Raw genomic sequence first — 25,821 nt, 5'->3', positions numbered from 1 at the left:
TCAGGAGGCTGAGGCAGGAGAATTACTTAAATCTGGGAGGTGGAGGTTGCAGTGTGCTGAGAACATACCACTGTACTTCAGCCTGGGTCACAGAGTAAGACTCTGTCTCACAAAAAAAAAAAAAAAAAAAAAAAAGACACTTCCGATTCTATTCGAGGCCTGCCTGGATGATCTTGGACAGTCTCCCCATTGCACGACCCTTGATGTAATCACATCTGTAAAGTCTCTTGGCATGTAGGATAACTTTCACCAGTTCAGGAGATTAGGATGTAAGTATTTTGAGGGGCCATTTTTCAGACTGCCATGCCCGTTGTGTGAAGATACTATCATTTATTTATCATTCTACTGTTGATGAACTTTTTGTGTTGTTTTCATTTTGGAGCTATTATGAATCATGCTGCATGAGTATTCTCGTGCATGTTTTTCTGTGTCTGTTATACGCACGTGCTAGTGTATGCATGCACATACACAACACAACACACTTTTGTGGTGTGTACATATTTAGGAATCAGTCACATGGTAAATGTAAGTTTAACCTCAGAACATAATGTCAAACAGTTTTCCAAAGTGGTGGTACCAACTTCTGCCCCTGCTAGTGGTATATGAGGGTGCCACATATCATTTATAAAGAATAGAGCATAGTTTGGAAGTTTTGTTCCAGAATTAAACCCATTGTTAGCCCACATTTTACACCCTTTGTATATGTTCCAGGATTTTTCAAAGCATGTTTATGTGAATAGGAATCTGCAGAGACTGTCTGAGAAAAGATTTATTTGACTTATTTTATCAAATTAGTGGACCTTGCTGGGAGCCTCACACTGCAGATGAACACATTAAAGGTCTTAATCTTGTTTAATTTTATATTTGTTTGCCTTATGTCTGTCAGAGTGGATTGAACTTTGACTCAGTTTCCCTCTTTTGATGTCTTAAAGAAACAGAGTTCCAAGAGATACCCTTTGAAAATTCTGGATTGAATCATAATTCAGAATGTTCTTTGCTGAAAAAGTAATGAGAAGTTTCCTTTTAGAAGGAAAAAAAAAAAACCCGACTAGCATGTCTTTGAGTATTCACTCCATAAAGACCTATCTATAGAGAAATAAAAACTACCAGAAAATGGGTTGAATTCGCTCCTATTTGGTTTTGTTTTAGTGAAACCTGTAGGTTAGGGAAAGTTGATTTGCAATACTGCAGTCTTAAATTTCACATCAAGGAGCCCAATATATATAAAAAAAAAAATCTAGTAACTGAGAACAGTGTCAGTGGGATTCATCCAAAAATGTTTGTCCCTGATATACTTATTTTCCATCTGGATCTCTTGACACATTCCACCACTCCTACCGCTGCTCTTACCTTTTTTTTTTACTTCTCTAAACCAGCATGTAACAGAACAATCTGCTTCTTATTTCTTCTTTCTTTTGGTCATTACTTTTTGTTGTTGTTGACTTAAATTCTAATCTTGTTTATATGGGTGATGTTTCTCCTTGTACCATATAAAGGTCAGGATCCCTGCTCTAGGGCCCACAGCCCACCTGGAAAATACCCAGCTCTCCTACCTCAAACAGCCCTGTACCTTTGCCAGTGGTGATCTGAGGAGGACAGGCTGAGACTGATGGGACCACAGAATATGAGTAGGAGAAGCACTGAGAGTGGCTAAAATGTAATTTAGAGGTTAAAATACCAGTGTATGGATACCCTGGCCGTGCGCTCTGTAATTACTTCAACCTTCTGCCTTGACTTATATTGAGGATCAAGCTAGACATGAATACATTACACAAGCGCTAGGAAATACACTACTCAAATAATATTTTACACTACGAAGTTTGGGCTTGTTTACTCCCCTCCATTTCCTTTGCATTTCTTCTTCAATTGAACCAATGTCTTTACTAGAACTTTTTAATACATGTTTTGGTTTTGCATTACTCATTGCAAATGTTTCATAATCGTGCCCTTTTGCAGGGTATGTTGTGATGCTTTTATTAGTAGATGAGTTGTCAGTATTTATCTCTTTCCACAGTGGCTGGTAGGACAAGTGGAGAATTAGAACTGAGGTTTTAATCTAATTTGGTGATCTCAGTTTTAGATCTGAAGACTTAGAAACGAGGCCTGGACCAGATGGCCTCTTATTTTTTTCATGATGGTCTAGTTCTCTCTCAGTGATGACAATTACAATAGCCAAAATTTATTTCCGTGTGCCTGATACTCTCATAAAAATCTTATATATATATCTCGACTCATTTAATTCTAATGATAATTCCATGAGGAAAGTACTTTTGTATTCCTGTTTTACAGATAGGAAAGTTGAGACGCAGAGCTTTGTTTAAGTTCACCCAGCTGGTAAGTGGAGGAGCCAGCATTCACACACAGGCATCTGACGCCAGGTCCCTCTTCTTAGTCTTTCTGCTAGACCACCTCTCTCTGGCGACACATATGACTCACCCAAGCTGCTCTTTAGTCTCCAGTCTTTTTTAACTACTTAATATACAAGGGGGAGACGTGAGTCACCTGAGGATGTGCAAATCAGGCCCATTGCTAGTTGTGAATGGGTATGTTCCTGGTGGCCGGGGAGACCTCCCTAGCCACCAATCTCTGTGCCTTGCCTGTGTCATTGAAACTGTCCACTAAGTTTTGGTGTTTTCTCCTTAGAGAACACAAGAATGGTGCTCTCTGACTTTAAAAATCCAGGAACTGAGAAGGACAGACCTCTCATTTATGAAGATAACATTGAGAATCCCTTTCTTGATGTGCCAGTGTCTGGACAGGCCTGTACTAATCCTACAGCACAGTGATTAGAGTCATGGTCTTCCTTTCTTCTGCATCTCACTTTGGTCCTGTGCTCATACTTGGCATATCCGTCTGCTGGCAAACCCTGTTTCTCCACTGAAAGTGAATTCCTTGCATTTTCTTAAATCCATATCTGAATATAATGCTCAAAACTTTTATAGCTTTTCCTGCTCTTACTGCTCTTTGTCTTTTTAAAACAATACCACTTTTTAGACAGAGAATTCTTGCTTTGCCGTACACTGAGTGGGAGCCCCTGCTCACATCCGGTCACTGGAGAAACAGCCTGGTATGTCCGTTGTACTCTGCGGTCCCCACAGGTCCTACCTGTGGTTTTACTAGGCTTGTTTCGTCTCCTGCCCTACTAAAGCATTGGCTTCTCTCACTTACATTCTCTCCTTCCATTGGTATTTGAATCTGTTTACCCCACCTAAGGACAGACCTCTGGCAGACTGGTCTTTGAAGTCAACAGATATGGGTTTATGTTACCCCTGGGGTACATGATGACTTTCCAAGAGGCACTGGGCCCATGGAGAGTAACAAGGAAATTATTTCAGATATTCAGCTTCCCTATATACTCTTTCCTAAAACAGATCCACCTGGGGCACAGCTGGACTAATGGGTTGCCTGGCTTTACCTCTCCCAAATCTCATCATGTCATGTAGTCACAGGAAGAAACCCCTACTTCTCGGGGTGCCAGAAAAAGGGGTAATGAGAAGATTGTTGTGGCATAGAGAGAGGGCATGAATCTAATGTCTTAGAAATTAGTCCTTTTGCAAATCAAATGTCTTCTAATTGTTTTAAACAAAATTGAATATGATCCTGAACAATTTGTCAAAAAATGATGATTATCATGGAAGTTTGTATTTATGATTTTTTTGGGCATAAATCTCAGGAATTTAAAGAATTAAGGGCCACGGCTATCACAACGCTTCTTTAATTCCCATCAACCAATTTACATAAACAAGGCTTTTGCTTTAATACTAAAAAATGGAATGGAATTACTGTTGAAATATTTCTTATTCTGACAATAAAAATATTCATTTATAGATACAGATATCAAATTATTCTGTCCATCTCATTGAGGAATGCATTTCCAATAAAAATTTGATGCTTTAATTTTTAATTATTATGAAATTATACTTTTGTTCTGTCAGATTGCATTCTACTAATAGTTTTAATGATAATCCAGATTAAATTTTTAACATCTAGAACTATTTGGTCACAGGAAATAAATACGTTTTTAATTTTCATAACTGTTTTTGTTGCAGAAAGAGTATGATAGTGTGATCAATAAACCCTAAAACATGAAGATGCTTTATTGGAATAAAATTCTGTGGCAGAAGTGGAATAGAAATATAAGTTTAAAGAAAAAAAAGAAACTATAAAAATATGAGTGTGAAAGGAAAAGTTGTTTATGTATATTTTATGTGGATCACTAGGTATGTAAATAACAATGGATACATTTAAAAGCAGTTTCATTTTAAAATTTCAATATTTACAGTATGTCAGAAATTATATATCATGCCACTATTTAAAGCTAGGATGAACAATTTTAGATTTTTTTTCCTCCTTCTCTGTGTGTGTGTGTGTGTGTGTGTGTGTGTGTGTGTGTGTGTGTGTGTGTATGTGTGTATTTAGAGAGGGGGGTCTCACTCTGTTGCCTAACCTGGAGTTCAATGGTGCAATCAAACTTACTTCGAACTGCTGAGCTCAAGCAATCCTCCCATGTCAGCCTCCCAAGTAGCTGGGACTACAGGTGCACATCACTGTGCCCAGCTAATTTAAAAAAAAAAAAAAGTTTTTTTCCTGTAGAGACAGAGTCTCCCTATGTTACCTAGGCTGGTCTTGAACTCCTGGCCTCAAGCAGTCCTCTCGCCTTGGCATCCCAAAGTGCTGGGATTACAGGCATGAGCCACTGTGCCCAGCCTAGATTTTTACTTTAAATTGTGTTAGAACATACACGTATTAAAAAATCCTTTGTAGACCATTTCTCCAGGGCATCTGACCTGGACAGGTAAGGCTCATGATACAAGGGTATATCCCTTGTTGTGTTTTTTGGCTATCACCTTGACCACATTAACCAGTGTAGTAGAGTCCCATGAACAAAACTGATGTCACCTTTATCAGTGACATCAGTTCTTTCCCGTCTATTTTGACTCAACTCCCGGTAAGCCAAGCAACATCCATTCAAGAAACACTAGTGCATTATGCATGGGTCTCACAGGTAAAGAAGACAGAATTCTCCCTCAAGGAGATCATTCTGTAGGGGGAGACCAGCTCTTCTAATCCCAGATGGTGAGTGTTAAGCTGGAGGGAAGCAAGGCTTTCCATGGCACATTGGACCCTGAAGAGGAGGGTTTCCTAGAGGACCCTGGATCTCAGGCTAAGCAGAGTCCTGGAGGATGGGCCAGGATGGCCCAGGACTATTCAGCCAGGTGAGGGAGGAGGCTACCCTATATTCAGTGGCTTGGAAGGTGGAGAGGAGGGATTCATTCCTGGTGAAAATGCTGCTATGAAGATAGAAAGATAGCCAACATTCTTTAACCATGGGTCAAGGGGAGAGGGAGATGGCTATTTCTATGGTTTTTAAAACATTTCTTCTCTAAATAAGTTTCTTATTAGGCAGAGGTCAAAGTGGATATGTTTACTATTATAAATTAGTAGCTATGCTTATATTCATAAAGAAAAGCCTCCTTTGGCACTTTTAGTTTTGACTGTTTTCTAGCAAATTGTGGGTGAGTACCATACCCAATGTATGAATTTTGACATATGGTTACACCCAGTGCAGCCTCAGCCAAGCAGTCCCTTGGGGTTACAAAGGCATAGAGTTAAATTTCCCAAGTTGGAAAAAGGATTTCAGAAATGAGTTTCTCACTCCACTTGAAGTGACTTTGCTACTATTTCCCTGGGGAGGTTGCTAGCCGTTTAATGGATCTCCATGTTTGGAAAATAAATTGTTCCTAGCATTGCAGTCTAAGGTGTTTTTCCCCTACCCCTTGACCTCAAATTTGTGTGGTGGAGGCTGCAGCTAATCTCCTTTATGTTTATATTTATAAAACATTTCCAGATGATTATCTCTTCCTGGTATCATTTGACTAGTCCCAGGTATTCGTTGTCTCAGTCATTCCCAGTTAGGCATAGCTCTGCTCACTGCCTGAGGGAAAGAAGGAGGCCGTGGGACCGCTGGGTCTAAGCCTGGTTCCCACCACCTCCCGACAGCTGTTAGCCTTCCTCCATCCCTGAGCTCTCACTGGGACATGAGGGACTGCATTTCAGCTGTGACAATGTTTTGTTGCTCTTGGCCATTCCACAGTGGCTTACATCCTGTGTGCTTTAAAAAAATGTCTTTCTTTCAAAGACTCTTTTTAGAGTCTATGGGGTGAGATACTCAGAGACAGACTATATATATTTAAAACCAGTTTTTTATGTTTAAACTTTGCTAAGAAAATAAAGCATAAGCAAATAAGAGGGACTATATTTGAAGGTTTTCTTTCTTTTTTTTTTTTTTGAAAATATCTTTTATAGCTTGTCTTTCAGTACAAGTGATTAAGTTATGATGTCACCTTGCTCATTAAATTAGGCACCCAGCTGCTTCTACATGCTGCCATTTTGGTATGGTGAAGGCTCTTTTGGCGTCTCCTGAACCTGAGGACCGCATGAGGGTCTGGGCCAGTTCAGGTTCCCAGCAGAGGCTGATAAGAGAGTGAGTGTGCTTGGCCTGTGGGTGGCAGTATCTGTCTCAGGGTCCCTGGCTCTGGCAAGGTCATGTGGTAGATAGCCTTTTCAGAGAAAGGGCCTGAGGGTTTTGTGGACAGCCTTAAAGATATCTATTATAGCATTGTTTTGTCTCTTTGAAAATAAGAAAACTGAGCTGTTTTTAGAGATATGTCTGAGTTTTTTTACTAATGCCTAATCTCCCCAAGTTTATCTAGATATGCGCTATTCCTGTAAAGTTCTCGTAAACCTTCCTTATCCTCCTTGAATCTTCTTCCTTATTCGTATCATGCATTCAAGGTCTTCTTCCCTCTCGAGCTATTCCATTTGTCTTCTGTGCCTCTTGCTTGATTTCGAGTTTGTCAGTGCAGCTCTACATTTGAAAAGAGTGACCTGGTGTCGTTCTTAGTAATAGCTTTGTAAATTCACATGCTTAATCTAGACTCTAACTTCTCTATTCTTTGGTCTTTAACACCAAGCAGAGTTATACACCAGCATTACCTAAGCAACATCCAATTTCCTGAAGTGTCTAGAAGAGAAGTGGAAGTATTTCACATACAGAATGGTTGGGGTGAGTTATGGAATTGAACTGTATATGTTTGGAAATTATTTGCCTTTTTGGGGGCTAAGAATCTAACTACAGTGGACCCGCATGAGGTTGTGTTGCTGTAGGGCTAACCACCACCAAAGGCACCACTTTGGGGTACTTCTTCTTGCTTGGCTATTTTAAAAGCTTTCTCAAACCCAATGAATTGTAAGAAAAGACATTATTATTTCTTTTTTGGAGGAAATATAAACTAATTTTTTTCCTTATTAGTCTTCTTCCCAATGGGAAATCACAGAGAAACAGGGTGGGGAAGCAGGAATACGAGTTTTAAAAGTTTTCTTCCCTAGGCTGAAGAATTTCCTATTTGTAAACTATCAGCTGAGTAAACATTAAGACCAAATGTTTAATGGGTTATACATTATTCTAAATTGTTTACAAAATGAGACGAAACAATCTTGTCCCATTTTTTAAAATTTGTTTTATATATTTTCTTTTTTTTAATTTATTTTACTTTAAGTTCTGGGATACATGTGTAGAACGTGCAGGTTTGTTACATAAGTATACACGTGCCATGGTGGTTTGCTGCACCTATCAACCTGTCATTTAGGTTTTAAGCCCTGCATGCATTAGGTATTTGTCCTAATGCTCTCCCTCCCCTTACTCCCCACCTCCCTGCTTTTCTTAATTCATTGAAATTTGGGCGAACACTAAGATCTACTACATTGTTGAAACAAAACGCAATTAAACCAGACTTTTTTTCCTTAAAGTATTTGTACTTTGCCTGAATTTATGCTTGAGAATTTTCAAGCAGTTGTCATAGTCATTGTACCATTATCTCCTTTCAGGAGAGGGAAGAGTTATCTTTATAGAGAGTTAAGTATCAGTGATAGGAACAGGTATTCTTGTTCAAATGTAATAATAGTAATACTATTAATATAGCAGCTAATGCTGATTAAGCATTTATGTGTTTCTGAGGTTAATGCAAATGTTGACATTTAACAATATGGTCACATTATATTTCTTGTGATTTTTTTGAAGTTTTCATATCAAGGTTATGCTGACTTCTGTAAAAACTGAAATGGGAAACTTTGCTTGATTTTTCTATACCACGTAACATTTTCAATAGCATAAAAATTCCATTAAAAAAAAATTGGTAGTGTTCCCCTGTAAATCGTTGTCAGCATTGTCTATTTCCATATAGTTATTGAATTTTTCAGAGTCTACTTTGTGAGTCAATTTTGATAATTTATATTTTCTTGGGAATGTCTCTTTCATCCAATGTATTTTAATTTTCAGCATAAAATTGTACCTATTCTTTATACTTGTATTAAATTTCCTTTGTCTTCTTGGCTGTATCCATTTTCTTATTTCCTATGTTGTATAATTGTATTTTCTCTCTTTCTTGATGAGCTTTGCAAGAGGTTTATTTTATTGATCTTTTCAAAGAACCAGCTGTTCCACTGTTTATATTCTAATCCTTTAATTTCTGCTTTTATCTTTTTAATGATTCTTTCTTTTGTTTCTCTGAAATTTATTTGGCAGGATTTTTTTCAGCTTGTTGAGTGGAATTATTTTTTATTGTTTAATAATTTTTAAGGTGACTTTTTAACCTTTTTGGCTTCTTTAAGGTGACTTTTTCTCATTTTTTCTCTCCTCGAACTTTAAACAAAAATGTCCTTTCATTTTTGCTTTTAGCTGATGACCTTGATGTTTGCATTGGTGAGAAAATGGAAGCAGAAGAGAGCCTCCAGAGATTCCCCCATCACGTTTCCCCACTGTCAGCATCGCCACTCTTACCCTCCCTTCCTGCTTGTTGTCTTAGGTAACTATTAATACTTTTGCCTAGAGCCAGTGCCTTCCGGTGTTCCCCATCCTGTCTCCTCTCACCTAGTCTAAGGAAAACTCCCTGCATTTCTCCGCACCTCTTATCTCATCAGGCTTTCCTTCTCTCCCACATCATGCATGTCTACACACAAGTGTGCTGTCATCGTTCCATCTTCTATTAAACTTCTCTTGCTCTCACTTTATCACCAGATGCCTGCAATTTTATTGCTCTTCTGTACAGTCAGATTCCTCTGGAGTTACACTTGCTGTCTCAAATTTACCTTCCCCTACTTTCTCTTGAACCCAGTCTATAAGGCTTTCATTCCTTGCTCCATAGAGACTGCTCTTGTCAAGGTCATAATCACCAATCTCCACTGGTCATTGAAACACAATGGTCAGTTCTCAGGCCTCATCTTGCATGACACAGTTGGTGCTCACTCTTGTAATGTGTGGTCCTCACTTCGCCTCCAGAACACCTCCAACTGTTAGTTGTCTTCCTACGTTAACTGGTTGCTCCTTCTCACTCTCCTTTGCTGGCTCTTTTTTCTTCTCTTTGACTTCTTAATGTTAGAGAGTCCCAGAGTGTAGACGTTCTCTCTGATCTATTTTTACCCTGTGTTTGTGATCTCATCTAGTACAATGGCTACCACTTATAAACTTATAGCTCCAAAATTTATGTCTCTAGCTCTGAGATCTCTCACAAACTCCACATGTGCACATCTAACTGCCTACTCAGTATCTCTACTCGAATGCCTAGTAGATACCTCCAACTTAACCTGTGTCCTGAACTGAACTTCTCATCTACCCACTAGTCCTGTTCCACTGGACTTCTCCAACCCAGGAAATGCCTGCTTCATCTTGATAGTTGCTCAGGCTCCGTTGAAATCATTCTTTACTATTTATACTCCATATCTAGACTATTAGGCAACTCTTTTTGCTTTACCTTCAAATATATCCAGAATCTCATCACTTCTCACCTTCTGCACTGCTACTCCCCTGGTCCAAAAGCAACCATTTCTCATTGCAAGTACTACTGCAGTCTCCTAAGTGGGCTCCTTGCTTCCATCTCTGCCCAGCCCCACCCCCAATTAGCCAAGAGGCTAATTCCCTTAACTCCTTTAAGTCTTCACCAAATGTCATCTTCTCCATGGGGCTTAGAGTGACCACCCTATTGAAACTGTAGTCCTTCCCCTTACCCATTTACCTGGTTCTGTTTTTTTTTTTAAACATAGTATTTTAAATTATCAAATTATATAACTTATATTTACTTATTTTCTGCCTCCCTCATCAGAATGTAAATTCCAGCAGGCAGCAGGGCAACATTTACTCATGTGTCTCAAAGCACAAAGAACAGTACCTGGAACACTGAAGGAACTCAATGAATATTTGTCAAATAAACGAGTGAATTAAGGCTATGATTTTGCTACGAGAAATATTGGCTTCAGCTCATAAAATTTTATATCCAGCATCCTCGTTGTACTTAGTTTCCAACTAGTTTTCTGGGATTTGTAATGTATTTTTGAGTGGAGAGAGAGGACTGGTTAGGGAGGCAATCAGCTGCATAGTGAGGGAGAGGTGTCTGGGGAGCTATGCCCTCCTTACTTCCGAGACAGAGTCTAAGGATACCTGCCAGATATTCAGTTGAAAAGAAATATGTCTGAGTAATGGAAGTGGTGGAATTATGAAGCAGCTTCCCACCATTTTAAATAAAATCTATTAATGGAGTGCAGTGAGGGTGCTATGAACAGAAGCGTGGATATATTTCTGCCTTTAAATCATAGTGGGTACTTTACAGATTTTGATAGTAATTTGTATCTTCAGCAGCATTAGGTTTTGGAGGTAATATGAATAATCACTCCTTTCTAAGTCTCCAGTGGCACTTTAGTGAGAAATCCAGAGAAGCAGCAATAGGAACTTAGACAGATACTATTTTAAATCAGGAATCTGTTAAGGTATAAGTTATTGGAAGCCCTTGTCCAGAAAGTTAGTTGACCATTTCTAAATCCTAAAAGGTTCTTCTTTCTGTCGGTCATTGAAATAATTCTTCCTAAACACAATGGGATCTATTTTAGATTCTAGAGTCTTGCTCTCATATTAAGCCCGATTTATTAAACATCATGAGAAATTGCCTAGAACTAAGTTTGTTCCACTGCTATAGAAGTGGCACTGGTATAGACTACAATTGCTGAAAGAAGGTTTAGCTGTGAAACTGTTGACTTTGCCCTTTTGGAAGGCTTCTTCTGGAATTTTTTAACAATGACATCTTTATTGATAAGAAAGATGCTAATTATTTTTAATCACGTATTGAGATATAAAGAATTTGATATATTAAGGGAAAGTGCTTGTTCCCTTATGAAAGATTTGAGCTTTCACTGTGGCTTTATAAATCCATGAAAATAAGAATCTTTGGAGGTGCTTTTTCAAGGAATAATCTTAAGTGGATTGTTTTCTTTTTACGTTTTAGTCAGAGATTCTTAAATAAAATTTTTTTCACTTAACCAGATCATTTAAGAGGAAAAACCAAATTACTTAAAATTACATTTTTATTAAAACATTATAGGTTATGACTTCTTAGTTTGTCTGAGTCTCATTTGTAGGAAGAACATTTGGTGATGATGAAACTTACTCAGGCAGATTCTCTCCTAAGCAGTTGCTGGACTACCTCCCGTATGCCCCTACCCTTCTTTGCCGATTACATGGCCAGGATATTTCTGGGGATGGGGAGTTGAAGGGAAACAAGGGGGATATTTTAAAAGTTTGACTCAAGAATGTAAACTATAAAATTGTCACTCATAGCAGAATTATTCTCATTTTATTTCTAAGCAAACATGCTGATTGCATGTTGGCCCGCTTTACCAAGCAAGGTATTAATTTTCTTCCTAGCAGAGGAAAGAGCTCGGTTCACTCTGTTCTCTTTCCTTTTACAACAGTTATAACAACATTTGACTCATGATATTTTAGTTGTAAGTTGTTGATTTAAAACTACACTCATAAGATGTGGAGCACAGAGGAATACAGGGCATGGTTTTGTGCATTGACCTGTCAACCCTGGTTAACTAGGTTGTCACAGAGCAAGCACAACTCCAACACAATAAATTATCCAGGTGGGATTCTGGCCACTTGTGATGAGTTATAGATTTGGATTTGGGTTATTCTTGTCTTAGCTTGGTAACAGGAGAGTGTATTTATGTATTATGAAATGTAATACCTTTTCAAGTAGTGTTATGGTCATGTGTCACTCATGGTTGGGGATACATTCTGAGAAACATGTGATTAAGCAATTTTGTCATTTCCCAAACATCATAGAGTCTACTTCTACAAACTTAGATGGTGTTGCCTACTACATACCTAGGCTATTTGGTATAGCCTATTGCTACTGGGCTACAAACCTGTGCAGCATGTTACTGTACTGAATACTGTAAGCAGTTGTAGCGTAATCATAAGCATTTTTATATCTAAATGTATCCAAACATAGAAAAGGTACAGCAAAAATATAGTATTATAATCTTTTATAATAGATAATTATAATATATGTGGTCTGTGGTTGGTGGAAACGTTATACAGCACTGAATGTATCTTAAATGGTCGATAATTTTGGCTTAAAGAATCTTACTAGTTGATGGATTCAAATATTAGTCTCCCTCTGTAGGCCACAGCCATCCCTTTGTTTCTCTTTGAAAGTTCTTTTCTTTTTGAAAACACTTAAAATTATTATTTCCTTATTTTTCAGCTAATTCTTTCTTGTTCTTAATGAAATAGGATGTTATTTTAAAGAAATAGTGGTGTTTCTGGTCATATGATTTTTCTTTTTTAATTTTTAAATTTCTGCCAATTTCGTTCAATTGATATCTTAAGGACAAAGTGATACTGTATACTTTTTTTTAAAAAAATTCAAAACATCTATATTTTTTATTTGCTCAGAAAGAAACCTTAAAAGATGGCTTTATGCTTTTGTATTTACAAATTTGCGTTTTAATAAAAATTACTTAATACATGTGAAATTTAGTTTTAAACTTCAAGAACATATACATATTTTATCCTTCTTGCATTTTTGATTTTTAAAATGATTGTAAATTTTGGATGTGCCTGTGACTTCTTGTCAAATAAAAGCCTCCTTCCCCCAAAGAGTAAGGTGCCTGATGGTTCACTTGCTTCAGTTGCCTTCTGAGCTTTAATGGTTCTATTATCAGCAAATATGAATGCTCAAAATATGAATACTAAAAGCCCTGTCTTTTGTACCTTCGTGCCAAAAAAGAAATGTCTTTTCAAAATAGTGTTCACTTTCAAAAGACACTTCTTCACCTTCTGAAACCTTTTTGGGTGACCTGCCCGTACTGCAGGTATGGTGATATTGTGACATTTCTGCTTTCTTTTGGTCACCTAGCTGATCTGTCTAGCCTTATATTTCTTTCTATCCTGTGTCTATTGAATGAGAAAGAATATGAGGCAAAAAGAATGCATCATATGTGAGTTTCTATTTTCACTTTTTAAAATGCAAATATTTATTTATTATGTACCAACTCTGCAGGAGGCAGGCACTATGATAGGTGCCAGGTATTCAAACTTGCAATAGGTATAACCTCTGATGTTGATGATATTCACTCATTTATTCATTAAGCAAGTCTTTTTTGAGTGCCTCTTATGTAACAGTAATAAAACAGACAAATAATTGAGCTGGCATTCCTGGTTGTGGAGATACACACAAACTAGATAATAAGTTAAAATCTGTATACATGTATAAACATTGCGTGTATATGTGTGTGTGTGTGTGTGTGTGTGTGTGTGTGTCTGTGTGTCTACATGTAAGTTAGGTCATAGTAAGTAATAAGGAACAAAAAGGGAAACCAGTGGAGGGAGCTAGGAAAGTGGTGGGAAGGCAATGATAGGTTGAAAATTTAGATAAGGTGGTCAGGGAAGGGAGGGAGGGTCTTACTGAAGTGATGTTTAAGACTCAGAGGAAGTAGGTAAAATCCTTCTTGCCTAGTGGAAGTGGCAGGCATATAGGTAATCTAATATTCATGGGGGCAAGAGAGCAGACAGATGTAGAAATAGAGTATGCTGCTGGAGCCCAGAGTAGATTCACTTAACTACATTCCAAGGTCCCAGCAGGCCTCATTAGAGGAAAAGACTCCTGGGTGGAATCTCAAAGGAAGAGCAAGAGCACAGAGGCAAGGAGATGACAAGATAGCTGCTCGGATGTTCCCACTGAGCAGTTACTGAGACTGGAGTTGCAGTTGAATTTGGAAGGTGCTTGGGATCAGTTTATGGAGTACCTGGTACACCATGCTAAGGGAGCTTTGATTTGATTTTGTAGACATGGAAGGCTTTTAAGTCGGGGACTGACAGAGTCAGATCTGCATTTCAAATAGATCAGGGGTCCCCACCCCCTAATCTAAGGTTCTTACTGGTCCATGGCCTCTTAGGAACTAGGTGGTATAGCAGGAGGTGAGTGACGGGCAAGCGAGCATTACCGCCTGAGCTCTGCCTCCTGTCATATCAGCAGCATTAGATTGTCATAGGAGCATGAACCTTAAAATGAACTATGCATATGAGGGATCTAGGTTGTATGCTCCTTATGAGAATATAATCTTGTCCCCACTTACAGTCCATGGAAAAATTATCTTCCATGAAACTGGTCCCTGGTGCCAAAAAGGTTAGGGACTGTTGAAATAGACCATTTGGCAAAGGGGTGGAGACTGATTTAAGGGGACCACGCAATATAGTGGAGAAGGGTTTGGAGACTGTTCCAGTGGTTCTGGTGAGAGATACTTACCTTAGTTAGGAAATGGTATACACAGGGAGTGGGGCATAGTGGCCAGGATAGATTTAGGAAGTAAAGTCAGCAGAACTTAGTGGTTGCTTGTAAGGGATGAAGATGAAGAAGAGTCAAGTATATTTTTAACTTACAATAAGAAATACACTTATATCACAACCTGGTACACATGCTACCAACACACATAACTAACTGATCATAGAATACGTTGCTGAAACAAGAATGTTTTATCTTTCTGTGGCATACTCTGATATTTTCTCTTCCATTCTATTTCAATTTCTGTAAAATGCTAGCATTGACTCACTGCATTGTTTCCACTAATGGGTCAAGACCCACGGTCCGAAAGTCACCCACACAGGCATCTCTCAGGTTATCCTGCAATGGACAGGATATTTCTTCCTCCTTGGGTTTCTTTGTGGTCCAGTGTATCCAGATGCCTTTCACTCAGTGGTGGGGAGAGAGGAGGAGGGCAGTAAGAAGTACTGTTTTTAAGGTTAGTGCACTATAGAAACATTTGAGGCAAAGTTGTGCTGACCACTTAGTAAGCCAACTGATGGCCACGTCATGGAACAGTTAAAGAGCTGCCCACAAGAATATGTCATGGTGCCTCTGCCAAGAGGATGGTTAGTTGTGCTGCAGATGTCATTTATGTGGATTTTTTTGGAGGGAGGGGAGAGGGCTATCATGTTTTTCTACTCCCTTTGCTGCCAGAGTACCTGTTCTCATTAGAAAACAGAGTTGGTAGAGTTTTGGGTGCTGGAAGGGCCTCAGAGGTCATGAGTCCACAGCTCCCTTATCCAAAACTAGTGACTCCTTGGTGTTGCCTATGGTCATGGGTCACTGCCAACTCCTTGTGACTCATTTGGATCACTCTTTATAATGTTGCAGTGGGAAGCCCCCTGCAGCTGTGGTGTTTGCTTCTGGGACTCTGTGTTGCGTCCATGTTGAAAACCATTGTTGGTTTTCTCTGATCAAATAACTGAGGTTGTTAAGCTCTAAAACAGGCGATAATACTCAGTTTGATTGTTTCATGAGGATTAAATGAGATGACATGTAGAAAGTACAGTGTCTGAGGCACAGGAAACATTTAAAATAAATGGCTACTGTTATTTTCTTCCTGTAACTAAAATATTATGGACATTGGCCTACTTTGCTCATTTTAATTTGCACTAGGAAAGATGTGGAGCCTTTCTCACTTTCATATATAGAATGAGCTAAAATTAAAGTTCTTCTGTTGATGTGTGCTGAAATTTTTAACAGAGTATAGAAATTTCCATGGTAAATCAAATGCATTTGAATTCAAGAAGAAGGATACTAAAATACATCCAAGTTGAGATGGTTCCATAGGTAGCTTCTTAAGGGCCTCCGTTTTGAATTTGCTTAGGGTGAACAAAGCAGTTCAGCAGTGCTGGCTTTATGCACGTGAATGACATATAATTATATATAATATTGAACATTGTAATTTATTTTTGCTATAGTCCTTTGCGTCATAGGTCTGCAGTGCATGTCAAATGACTAAACTTAAAAATTTAAACAGATTTATTTGAATGATGGAAATGTCATGACTAAGGGATTCATTTCTTTTGACTAGTGCAAGTTAGAGTTTAGCTCATATCTTAAGTAGAAGTCTATGGAAATAGGTAACAAAGGACACCTTCGTTGGAAGAATTTTATTGGGACCAGTTTTTATGTTCTCTTTAAGTCAAATGTGGAAAACAAGATGAAGGAATGTTATTTTCCTTTGGAAGGACATGGCAAAAAGCTCCTTAAGAGAAGTCGTGATGGCTTTCTTTATACCAGTGTGTGGTAAGTATAAGTTTATAAGGAAATTAACACCAAAAGCCTGTCCCTTCTGTTTGCATTCCATGGGGAGGATAGAGGCTTACACTGAGGGGAGAAGGGAGAAAAGATTGTTGAAACTCTTTGATTCATGGGTTGATTGGGTACCATCAGCTTTTTGATAGTTTTTCTTTGTTTTGTAAACACAATACTGTATTCTTAGGGAAGTTAATTGAAGCAAAACCACATAATATTTAGCTCTTAAATTTGCATTTTAGAAAAGGGAAAGAAGTAGAACCGCACTTACTTGACCCATTTGAAAGAAAGGATAAGGGTGTGTTTTATTTCAGTGAGTGCAATGATTATGCAATTACGAATATTTAGGTATGAATTTTGTGCTGTGATTTGAGTAAGAATAGTACAGCTTTTATTAATGTTAGGCTTTGAAAGGGGAGATCTGTTAAATGATGGAGCACATTAGAAATCAGGTATTGGGGATACATGTGTTAATATGAACATTTACATTACAAGTGAAATATCTCAACAGGCTTTGTTAGAGAGATGATGCTGTTGATTAGCTTTATTCCTTGAAATTCTATACATTTAAACAGCTTGGTACTTGTTTTGCATCTGTTAAGCAGTGTGCCTACACATTTGGTCTGACTACAGCATTCTTGTTTCATAATGAAATGTATATTAACTATGCAGGCCCTTCATAGAGCAGTGTTTTAATCATTCTCTATTGATTTATACATCACATCAATTGCTGCATATTGAGGGCCTCTTATTCTAAGTCTGCTTTACTGGGATTCTCTTTCTGTCTACCTGACTTGCATAATGTTCTGGGACCCTCTTAATTTTTTCCCACTCTATGGGCAGCCATCGTGATTAGGAAGGGACAAAAGGTTAGACATATTGTTGCTTTCTCTCAGCTTTCTGAGGGGCATAGGAGAAATAATGGGCTTAGAGACATATTGTCATTGTCCGTAACTGATAATAGGTATCAGAACTTATTTAAAATTAATAAATGCTGAGTTTCGAGCTTTGGCATGAGCCTGAATGATTTATTGCAGGCCGCGGACAACAAGAGAATGTTTTGCGTTTACCAAAGCGGTGGGGTAATGACGAGAGGACTGTCAGGGAGCAGCCTAGTGAACAGTGGTTGTTCTTTGAACCCAGGATTGTTGCTACAAGCTGGCCAATATGAACGGAAATATTTTATTTTTTTTAATTTTGTCTTAATGTTAATTTGAGAAAGAGGAAGTATAGATCTGGTTGATGTGGATGAAGGATGCCTACATGGGCTTGAATAAATAAATCGAATCCTCTGACCTCTGTCTGCAACTTAGAATCTCATTTGGATTGAAAGACTAGAGCTAGATTTTACACATGAAGAAAACTCTGCTCACTTCATTATTATTCATGGTGAAATCCCCAAATCTCCTCCCTGAAGTGATGTATTCTTCCCAGCAAATTAAAACATCCTCTTTTTTTTTAGAGGCCAAATGATGATGGTGTCAACTATTGATGAAGATGAATAGGTAATTCTTTTCTCAATTTATACATTTCTCCCCCCTCTACTGTTCAGGATGGGATTTACTCATTTAAACCAAGAGCCAATATTTCATTAACTCTGTTCTCGGTAGGTTGTTCACATTGTGTAAATCTCCTGGTCAGGTAATGGAGGAAAATGTTTGAAAATGTGATAGCTTATTATAAGGGCATTTGACATAAGCATATTTGCTGATGACGGATTGCCGATCACTGGTAATTTAAAGGGATTCTGAGCAGTAGTTAAGGTAGAACATTTTCTTCAAATTTATCAGTTAAGATCAGGATAGCTTAAATTACAAATATCTTTCAGTTTTTAAGGAAAATGTAGATTTTGGAAGCAGGTCATCATGTCACTATACATACACCTTATGCCTACCTACTATGTTTTTTTTTCCCTCTACTTAATTCAATTATCACAAAAGAAAATGTTGGTTGACAACATGCCATTTTGCTTTATGGATCCACATATACCATCCCCCTCCCCCCAAAAAAGGGAAAAGAGTACTTTTCACAAATGTTGGAAAATGAGAAACTGGGACTAGAATGGGATAGTTGGCTTTTAACGTTATTTAGATATTGGTAATAGAAATAGATATTACATCCTATCTAAGTAGGTATTGAAACTTTAATCAAGTATGTCTTTAACAGTTTAACCTAGTTATGCATACTATATAAAATAAGCATTAGCCCATCTCTGAAAATTATTTTGGCTTTTGTTTATGAAAAAACTTAAATGGGCCATGGGTGAGTAAATTGTTTAGAGGCATTTTGGAGCTCCCACAGGGATACACAATTACATAATAACACTTCAGTTTAATCATGACATGCTTTATGATAAAGTAACATTGGGTACAGCTTAGCAATATCCAAAGATCAGAACATCTGTTATCTGCAGAGACACTGGGGCATATCTGTCAGATATTTGCATATAGAATAAGGTGTTTCAGTTAATGTGTCATGATAGTTTAATTACATCACCTTTCTTGGGAGCTTGCCTGATTCCAGGTTCAAGAGCATCCAATGAGATGGCAACCTATTAATTTTTCTCTCTTTACCAGCCTTCAGCTATGCTATTGCTTGGTTAGGTAATATCTGCTTATTTCTAAAACAGAAAAAGAAAAAAAAAAGTGTTCATCATTCTATTAAGCTTCCCTATGGCATTTAATCTTGTTTTTGAAAACCACTTTGTCCTGTTTCTCTTTCAACTTTATTATTTTTTTGTTAAGAAAAGGCAGTCTTTTTTTCTGGCTTGTAGTCTTCTAGCTGTCCTCCCTCCTTAAATATGGTTGGTCTCACCTTTGTCTCTGCTCTCATTTCTCTAGTGGTTTCTACATTGCAACTCCCAAATTGATTGCTTCTGCTTGATTTTTCTCCTGCGCCTCTCAGCTGAATTTTCACCTACTTTCTTGATAAATCCATTAGGGCGTCCCAGAGGCAACCTGAATTCAACATGTATAAGAACAAATTTCCTACCTTTCCTCCTCAAGGCCAAGCTACCCTTACTCCCTGCAAATAAGAACCCCATGGAGATCTGTGTCTCTGTCCTCGTTCACCTTCCCTTCAGGTAGGCAGAAAGACTGCTCATTTTATTTTCCAAGTGTCTACGCAACTGTTTTCCCTTCCTGCGATACCAGTCCCATGCAGGCCCTTCTCAACAGCTTCCTCACTGGCCTCTTTTCCTGTCTCATCTCCTCTATCCGGTTCACTTTCTAGACCACTGCTTGTGTGGTCTTTCTAAAGCATGTGCCTAATTGTACTATTTCTTAGCTTTATAATATCTGGTTTCCTATGGGCTCTCTTTCTCTGACCATTCCTTTCCCTCTCCCGCTAACATTTTCCCTGTTTTCCCTCCCCCTTTCCCCAGCCACACACATGCACACACAGTTTTCTAATCCTATTTTTGCAAATATGGTTTCCTTTCTTCACCACTGTCAGCACTGTTTGGAAGACAAGTTCACAAACTAGTCCCAGCTTCCTCTTCTGGCAGATGGTCCCTCCGACTGCCCTTTCTCCCACCTTCTCCATCTTTCCCCCAAGCCCCATTTTCTGACTCCATTCATCATTTCTTCTGCATATTTCCACTTCTAAGGCTTCCACACTTTGCCTATACTGTTGCCTCTGATAGAGAAGCTTTTCTTAACATTGCCTCTTCTTCCTGGAAGCTTTTGCTGACCCAGACAGAACCACTCACTGCATCTTCTGTGTTCTAGCACTTTGGACACACCTCTCTCCTAGCACTGATCACTTTGTCTCTAGTTATTTGCTTAGGAAGTTGGCTTCTAACTGTGGTTTCTTAAGGGCAAGGACAATGCTTTGTGAACCTTATACATCTGATGCCTGTGCTATGTATGTAGTCAACATTTGTTCTTTGAATGAAAAACTGAACAGATGCATACTCCATCTGCAGATGCTCAGCATCTAGTTGTGTTGGGAACTGGGGACAGAGATTGTCCCTTTTTCCACTTGGGCCTTGGTGTATTCTAGCTCATGAGGGAAAGAAGGTTGGATGGGACCCGTGTGGTTTGTGGAGTGGGCTGATCAACTTGCTTCTGTCTCTTTCCCAGCTGCCTCTTTCCTTTAGCTTTCTTCTTAGTATTTTGCCATTCAGTCTCTAAGGCTCTGCTTGCTTTGGAAGATGTGAGAATTATTTTTTCTGTTCCAATTTGAAAGTCTTGCTGTTCTCTACCTGTACCCCGCTACTTTTTCTCACCGTCATAATCCAGGCCTTCCTTCATCGAGTTTGTTTTTTATGCTTCAGACTCCATGGCTGGCCTTCCAAATCTCATTCCAAAGCCATATTCTCCAGCGCTACCAGGCAAATCTGTCCCAACCTTTGCTTTCAAGAAAAATGGGTTCCTTTTGCCTGTCAAATACGGACATTGACATATAAGACTTTTCACTAAACACCCCCTCCAATTGTCCTCCCTCTGTCTCCCTGCCTCCTCCCTCCAAATGTTCTTCTCTCTCTTCCTCTGACCATTCCTCTCCCTCTCCCTCTAACTTTTCCCGTTTCCCCTGCCTCTCTCCCCCACCACACACATGAGCACACAGTTTTCTAATCCTATTTTACAAATATGGTTTCCTTTCTTCAGATAGGTCATTTACCAATTCCTACCATAGAAATTCATCTTATAGATATCTTTCATTCTGTGGGTTGGAACCCATGAGTGGGTTATAAAATTGGCTTAATGGGTCATGACTTGTGTATTTTTAAAGTGAAATTATAATCGAAGATATCAGAAAATGTACATTGTAATATGGCTAAATTATTGCTTTGTGGAATGCTTACTTAGTGGTATATGCCTACTGCATAATAATCTAAAATGTCTTAGTATGGTTTGTAGTTAAATAATTTTGAAAGTTACTGACGTATAGTAGTACAAAACCATTAGTTTCTTCAATATTTAACCAAAAGCTTACTTCCTTCATAAACCCTTTTGTGACAAGATAATAGGCTATACATAGCCTTGCCATGCAAGCTTTTCTGTCACCGTTTTTACCAAATTTTAAACAATTTTATGGATCAAACTTTGCTTTTCTCCTTCTGTACTATGTCACTTTTGCATTTTTAATGAAAAGTTATTACTCTGTGACCTTGTATGTATCTACATATTTTGTAATTCTCTCATAGTTACTGTGTGAGGCTTCTAAAACTCCCCAATTAGATTGCAGACTTCGGGAGGCTTTTAGAGAATTCTGGGCACCAGGTTAGGTAATAGATCTTAGAGATCCAAAAGAGAAATAAACTTAGAGGATGCACCCATTCCTTAATTTTTCAAGTGGAGAATTGAGGCTGTGTTCATCTATTCACACGCTACTATGAGGAACTGCCTGAGACTGGATAATTTATAAAGGAAAGAGGTTTAATTGACTCACAGTTCCGCATGGCTGGGGAGTCCTCAGGAAACTTACAATCATGGAAGAAGGGGAAGCAAACACATCCTTCCTCACTTGGTGGCAGCAAGGAGAAGAATGAGTGCCCAGCAAAGGGAGAAGCCCCTCATAAAACCATCAGATCTTGTGAGAACTAATTCACTATCACGAGAATAGGATGAAGGAAACAACCCCCATGATTCAGTTATCTCCAACCTGGTCCCTCCCATGACACATGGGGATTATGGGAACTACAGTTCAAGATGAGATTTGGGTGGAAACACAGCTAAACCTTATCAGAAGTTTTCCAGAAAGATCCTCTTTTTGAATAGACCTAATCTCCAGTCATGAGCCAAAAGGAATTGGAGGCATGTAATGAAATGAGTCTCTGGAAAAGATAATATTTGAATGAAAATAAGGATTATATGTCATAGCAATAATGTTATATGTTTCCCTCAGATGCTTGTGATTACAGCACGACTTTGATATGTGGCTATGGAAACATATGTGAGCTAAAAATACAAATAAGTGTCATCTATATTCCCTCTCTCACTCTGTGTGTTCTACCATTCCTCCCTTCCTTACTGAATTCCTGAAGGCTAAAACATGTCTTACTATTTAGAACTTTCTGTGCAAGGTATATGTAGCTATTAGTAACTTGGTACATGCTGTTATTGGCTGGCAAGGAAGAATGATCCACAGAACTTCCACTGGTTTGGTAGTTCCTGAACTTGAATCTCAGATGGAGTCCAGGGTATCATAGGCTATATTGTGTAATGCGGGCCATTTATCCATTGCACTGAAAATTCTTAACTATTTTCTACCTCACATGCAGCAATTTTCATTCCTTTGTAAATAGAAGAACTTAGCTGAAAATGATGTATCTCTGAATCTGTGTACTTTCTGTTCAAGACTAAGTAACCTCTTAATGTTTTCTGGCCTCTCATTTTATAAAACAGTGCTGTCCAATAGAGCTTTCTGAGATGATGGAAATGTTCTGTATTCTACAGTGACCATTATGGTAGCCATTAGCCACATGTGGCTTTTGAGCTCTGAAAATAGGTTAGTGCAACTGAGGAACTGAATTTTTAGTTCAAATTAAATCTAAATAGCCACATGTGGTTAGTGGCTACTGTATTGGACAGCACAGTGTTGCAAACTTGAAAACACATCAATTTGTGTTCTTTCTCTCCTGGTTTCTAGCTGTCCTGACTCTCCCCACCCCTTGCAATGTCATTCTTTGTATTTGTTCTAGTTATTCCTTAATTCTTCCATTAGACACCTGTTAGCATTCCATGCTCCGCCCTTAAGAATATCCTCTGCCCTGTATCCAAGAGCCTGTCTTGGAAGACACTGCAGAAACTATGAGAGGTGATTTTATTTTTATATCTTGAAAATTCTTGCTGCCTAATTCACTCATCATTCCGTTATTCTTTCTGACAGCGTAAATGCAGTTTATGTAGAGAAACTAAGCTTTTTTTTTAAAAAAGGAACATTCAAGTGAATCTTTTTTTCCACCAGTATTATAGCCCCAAATTATTTAAACCATTGAAACTAATGAGAAGTGCTCAGCTTGCTATCTTGGAACTACAGAAAATGTTTTGTATTCAGAATTAATCATGCAAAATAATTATACTTAGTATAAAAATGAGGTTAAAAATGTAGATCTCACAAATTTAGGTTTCATGCAGATTTCATTTTAGTTCAATTACTATTGTTTGTAAAAAGTGATGTCAGAAATACTAGCAAATGTTAATTTTATATAAATGTCACTTATACATGAACATATGTATTTTGTCCCCGGTGATATTTGGTATACAATAAGATGGAAGGTAGTGTTTTCAGTGACTTGGAAAAGAGGCTAGGCTAATAGCTAATGTTACATATTATGTGATACTTGCTTATTAAATAAAATCTTGTATTTTTTTTCTTCTGGTAGAGCAAGATATACTTATTCTAGGATCCATACACTTTGACAATTTATGGATAATCTAAATTTGTTAGCAAAATTTTGTTTTTATCTGTATATGTGTTGATTTGGAGAGAAGCGTAGGACTTACAAAGAGATCTGTGACTCTTAAAGGTTAAAAGTCACTGGTTAGGTTGAGAGATTCTTGATTGCAGGGGCTATGTTCATCACTGTACCCCCACTCCCATTCCTAGTGTAATGTTATAACATAGAGTAATTACTTGAGAAATGCTTTTGAAATGGAATGGGAAGCCATTTCTTTCACAGGTGACATACCGCCTTTCTTTTTAAGCGGAAGGAATCTATGAAAACCTTTATTTTTTCATGCTTCTGATGTTAGGTTTCCATTATTGCTACAAGATAGGGTGATATGGAACATTTAATCTTAGAGAAAATAGCTGTGGGATTGGGGGGATCTGGAGAAGTTATTTTTCCCATTTCTATCACTTGTTTTCAGATACTGTATCTTGTTTCAAAGCCAGCTCCATGGCAGACCCTAGCACCATCTTGTTTGTTTTAATCTTACCTCACCCGCGTACTATTGCTCCTTCCTTTCCATCCTTATTAATAAACATTGTTACAGAAGTTAAACCAAACCTTGGGCTGCTTAATGATCATCTCCCTGCTACCATTTATACTCCAACTAAGAAAGAAGCAAAAGATGCAGAATGCCAGGAGAAGGAGAATACTTTGGCAACCATGTAGTGAGGGATTTTTTTGTTTTTTGGTCCTTGTATGTGTGTGCCTTGCCTAATATGTGCCTCTTAGCCTGCTGACACACACACACAACTGGAGCTGTAGGTTTGCTCTGGATCAGTCACTGAATTACTGTTTAATAGAATAACAAATTACCCAGAGAATGAAATGCAAGTTCTGAGGAAGGGAAGAAAGGTAACAACAACGATTCAGCTGCTGAAGACGACAAAGGGTCAGCGTCAGGAAAAGTAATTCCTACTAGGGGTATTTTACTAAGTTCTTTAAGTCTTTTTTGGATAAAGGTGGAGTATGAGGACATACAGATTAAAGTAGTTTTTCTGCAGTCCTGCATTCAGGTACTGTTAACAGTGGCCTATTCTTTCCTTTGCCCTTTTGTAGTTCTTCAAGAGTTTGAGTCATGAAGTGTGAAGCCTAGAGATAGTATGATACACAGAGATGAAACTGGTTTTCAAAGGTGATAGATGGAAGGCTGTTTTCAGAACATCAAGGTAGCAATGAAGGGTACTACTCTTGTACAGTTACAGATGATGAGTAGAAAAACCTAGGGTTAGGAAGCAAAGAATGCTGTACTTGCTTGAACATCAGTTATATCCGAGTCATATGGGTCAGCATATAGTCCTTTCTGTAAAGTCACTATGAACAGCTCGTTTGTATAACATAGGCATATACTCAGGCTAGAGGACATCTGATACAGCAGTTACCTCTTCCCGTGTAATAAATTATCCCCCAAATTGAGTAGCTTAGAAAAAAGTTTTATCCCAGTTTTTTGGGTTTAGAATTCAGGAGTAGCTGAGCTGGTTGGGTGGTTCTGGCTCTGGATAATTCAGGAAGGTGCAGCTGGGACTGCAGTCATCTGATGGTTTGACTGGGGCTGGAGGATCAACTTCTACAACAGTTCCTTTGTGTTGCTGGCACACAGAGGCTGGCTGTTGTCAGGAAGCCTCAGTTCCTCCCATGTGGACCTGTCCGTTGGGCTGCTGAGTGTCCTTGTGATGTCCTTATCAATGAGAGAAAATGCAAAGAGGAAGCCACAGTGTCTCTTACAGTCAAGCCTCAGAAATTACACGCCACCATTTATGCTGTGTTCTTTTTCAAAAGCAAGCCACTAAGTAGAGCCTGCACTCAAGGGGAGGATACTACCTCTTGAAAAAAGGAGTACCAAGGAATTTATCTGCCTATTAGGAGATCACCACACCTGGGCAGCTGAGTCTCTCCTTGGCTTCGTATCTCTCCATGTGCTTTGATCCCTTCTGTCTTCTACTTCTGGATTCTTTCCATATCTAGGGCACA

The 25,821-nt window shown here is 38.4% G+C and overlaps 1 protein-coding gene and 1 long non-coding RNA gene across 7 annotated transcripts in view; both read left to right on the top strand.

The window, feature by feature from the left end:
* The window catches only part of MAST4 (microtubule associated serine/threonine kinase family member 4), a 581,430-nt gene that overhangs the window by 109,060 nt on the left and 446,549 nt on the right, over nucleotides 1-25,821 (top strand). Inside the window, exon 1 of one of the 6 annotated variants that reach the window (XM_032280868.1) lies at nucleotides 14,458-17,959. The exons of the other annotated variants lie outside the window; for them this stretch is intronic. The gene's annotated coding sequence lies outside the window, so the exon portion shown is untranslated. Of the gene's footprint in view, nucleotides 1-14,457; nucleotides 17,960-25,821 lie in introns of those variants that run through there. 6 annotated transcript variants of the gene reach the window in all.
* LOC116553790 lies at nucleotides 70-24,504 on the top strand. Its single transcript, XR_004269918.1, has 3 exons — nucleotides 70-4,253; nucleotides 6,486-6,490; nucleotides 24,493-24,504. It is a non-coding gene; the product is annotated as an uncharacterized LOC116553790 (long non-coding RNA).

The sequence above is a fragment of the Sapajus apella genome, unplaced genomic scaffold (genome assembly GCF_009761245.1).
Source record: "Sapajus apella isolate SASKATOON/1434 unplaced genomic scaffold, GSC_monkey_1.0 scaffold1, whole genome shotgun sequence".
NCBI classification, from domain to species: Eukaryota; Metazoa; Chordata; class Mammalia; order Primates; family Cebidae; genus Sapajus; species Sapajus apella.
This window is presented reverse-complemented; position numbering and strand designations above follow the sequence as displayed.